Source organism: Mchenga conophoros, linkage group LG1 (assembly GCF_057382185.1).
Source record: "Mchenga conophoros isolate Kocher_MC1m ecotype Shallow Benthic linkage group LG1, M_conophoros_male_GT1.1, whole genome shotgun sequence".
NCBI classification, from domain to species: Eukaryota; Metazoa; Chordata; class Actinopteri; order Cichliformes; family Cichlidae; genus Mchenga; species Mchenga conophoros.
Window position 1 is genome coordinate 23,986,987 of NC_140526.1, and position 3,463 is coordinate 23,990,449.

General features: G+C 35.5%; 1 long non-coding RNA gene across 1 annotated transcript; it reads left to right on the forward strand.

Annotated features, from left to right (window-relative positions):
• Nucleotides 1–714: 714 nt before the first annotated feature.
• Nucleotides 715–2,916, forward strand: LOC146583399 (uncharacterized). The gene is made up of 3 exons (XR_014893129.1): nucleotides 715–783; nucleotides 1,567–1,627; nucleotides 2,112–2,916. It is a non-coding gene; the product is annotated as an uncharacterized LOC146583399 (long non-coding RNA).
• Nucleotides 2,917–3,463: the final 547 nt, after the last annotated feature.

The following is a 3,463-nucleotide window of genomic DNA, read 5'->3' on the forward strand; positions in this document are numbered from 1 at the left end:
ATATATTCTGTGTAGGTCTTTAGTGCTAATGTTTTAGCCGTTGCCTGTAATGTTAGCTAGTTCATGGCTATAGGAGTCTGGGTCAGTTGTAACAGCAACAGTATGGGTTAGTTGTAACAATAATGCAGATGTTACAACTTACCGCACTATTACTTTAACTTATATTAAACAAGTTGGGGCAACGACATCAGCAGAGAGAGGTTCACTGGTTTCATTTGTACATGCGGTTAATGCCATTGGCAACACAATTCCTCCACTGTTTGTGTTCCCACACATACATTATGCAGACCACTGTGTCAGAGATGGACCAGTAGGAAGTACTGGTAGTGGAAATAAATCAGGATGGGTGCAAGAAACAGATTTCCTCATCTTTCTGAAGCACTTTGCAAACCACACCAAGGTAAGCCATGATAAAAAGTAATGGAATTGCGATGCTGCACTGAAAAAAGTCTAACATGCAGTCATTCATTCAATCTAATAAGTGCCATTCAAAACAGAATAAAATCATTGATTTGATTGTGAAACCCTTTCTTTTTGCATTTTAAAATACCACTTTTGATTTGGATGAAACTAAATATCTGTACAAAGGACACAACGCAAAGTTTTTGATTTCTCTCAAAACATATATTTCTTTTCATGTTGAACAGATAATATCTTTAATTTGAGTCAAAGTGATTTGCACTTGAACACGCCCACCAGAAATAGACCGGGACTCATTTTTATTCTGCATGGCTGCTGGAAACATCGTGTCACATCTTTGATTAATTTCATCTGAAAATAAACGTAAGTAAAGCCAAGTGTGTTACAAAAGCTTTTATAATTTGTATTGCCAAAATTGCAGAAAATAACCCCATTTAAGCTGGGTCGACAGCCACCCCTAATTTTTGCATGATTGTAGCTGCTAGCTACAAGCTAGCTAGCTATCCGGCGCGACGTTAGAACTGGTTACCAGAAACCGACCATCACAGTCAGGAATGCAAGTTAGGCAAAAAGCCGTTTTTTACCAGTATACTAACTAGCTAGCGTTACCACGATGCATCGGTGGTGGATACAGCTAGCTAGCATAAGTTCATAGTTCATAACATTCATAGTATAACTCCGTGCTCCGCTTCGTTTGAATTTTTCTGGTGAGCGCGGTTTCTAGACACAAGCTTGTGTTTGTGCGCGCACGTTTGTCTCTGTCTCTCTTCATATAAATATCTGTGTGTTATGTGTGTGTACACCGAGCGCAAAAGATAATTATTAATGTGCATGATTTAGAGACAGAAATAACACGCCAGCATATAAGATCAATGACATAAGACTAATTCCTTCAATTGACTTTCAGGCGCGGCTCGGAAAAATGTGCATTTTCTGAAGAAATTTTAATTTTAACAGCATTAAATTGACCCTATGCCAAACTTAGTCGCTAATGGCTGGTCTGTAGACTGTTTGGTAAACCTAAATCAAATTATAGTACTAGCTTTTTATAAGGATGTGTATGTCATGTTACGTATTTCTTGGTTTTTCTATGTTATGTGTTTTATAGAGAAGTAACATTATTCTTTTTTTTCTGTATGCTTTCAGAACCACAGATCGCTCCATCCATTCCATGGCTGAAGCATACATTTTCATTTAATCTGAACAGGTATCATTTTGCATTTACACTGCACATCCTTTTTAAACATTTCATAATAATCTAGACCCTCCATCATTATCCTCTCATTCACCTTGCTGATGTGTTGAGGACTTGATAAAAGAATACATGGTATGTCCATATCTGTTCTGTCTCTACATGAGATGCAGTCTCTTGATGTAAATTTGACAACTCTGCTATTAAATGCAATGATTAATGTAGGACAGCAACGATTAATCAACTCATCAAGTTAATATCTTAGGGTTCTGTATTGTTTTCTTTTTTTTCTTGGGCTTTGTGGAACATTTATGAAAATTTTCCACCATTGATTTAATTTAATGATTATGCAATTCACAATCTGATTAGTCAAATAATTGTTCTAATAGTCTGTGACCAAACAACTATCAAAATAGTAGTTTATTATGGTCAAAGATTTATCAGGTGTGCCAGACTTCAGTTCTTCACTTGTACATTTTGTTCCATATTTTACCTCAAGTTATCCCAGAAAGATGAAGCTGAGGAAGAGCTGCAGAGTAACCACCATGGCACTCTTCATCTTCAGGGACAACTCAAGCCTCCTACATCAGCGTCGAGACATCGGGATAATCATTGATGGTGTGGAAGTCCTGAATGAGTTGCCTTCTGTGGCAGCTGGAGTGGCAATGGTCTTTGGACTCTGTTATGCTCTTAAAATGGAATATCCACGAGGATTCAGGTTCACCTTTGAGGCTCTTCAAAAGATTATGATGGAGCTTGACTTTAACAAGATGACCTCTAAGATTCGCAAACTTAATTGTGAACTTAACACTGCACAGTAGTGTGTTTGCATGCATGTGTGGATGTGTATGTGCACATGCACATGCATGTGCATGTGTGCTTGGTTATTTTCTTAGTTGGCCTGCAGTGGTATTCTACATTCAAAAATTATAAGAACACCCATTTGAAAGGGAGATTTAAGTTGATTTCATTGATACATGTGTAGATTTTTTTTACATTGTACAGGCACAGTGCACATATAAACATTTTTGAGTACTTGCAAATTGGTTTAAAAAGAGTTTTTATAATGGTTTTATGCCAGTTTTAGACAGGTTGCAGGTTTTATACTGGTTTTCAAAAGGTTGCAGGTTTTATACTGGTTTTCAAAAGGTTGCAGATTTTATAAAACAAACATTTCTCTAATCATTTCTGCCGTAGCACTAAATCTGTATATTACTAATCCTCTCTATTGATTATAGTTAAAATGGTTTGGAACAATAAATAATTTTGAAATAATTGGTTGGCCAACTGTCTTGTTTTTTATAGGAAATGCAGAGCATTTTTGAACTGAAATAAAATGAAATGTAAAAATTATAGTTTGAATATATGTAAATCAATTACCTGGCTTCAACACAAACATATTAGTTCATGTTAATTTGGTTCGATGTGAATACATTAGGTTGGTTAAATTTCAATATATTAGCTTGGTTCAATAATTAAAATATGGTTCTATGTAAAAAAATCAATTTGGATCAATGCAAAATTTAAAGTTTCAGTCAAGTCTAGTAATATTGTTTATATCAACATAAAAGTATCAGGTCAAATCAAGTGACTCAATTTGGATTCTCTGAAGCCAAATATTTTGGATGTGACAATTGGACATCATTTTTTTTAATTTGAATAGGGTTATTCTTTTTACAGTGTGGTGAACAACTACATTTTTCCAGCTTCATTGTTATGTTCAAAATTGGTGCAAGAGTTGTAGGTTATAATGCCCACTGAGCCAATGAGGCCAACCTCGAGGAAGACCAACCAAAATTAATGAAATATTCAGTTGCAGAAAATTCCATAACTTGTCTTTTTTGGGGGGTT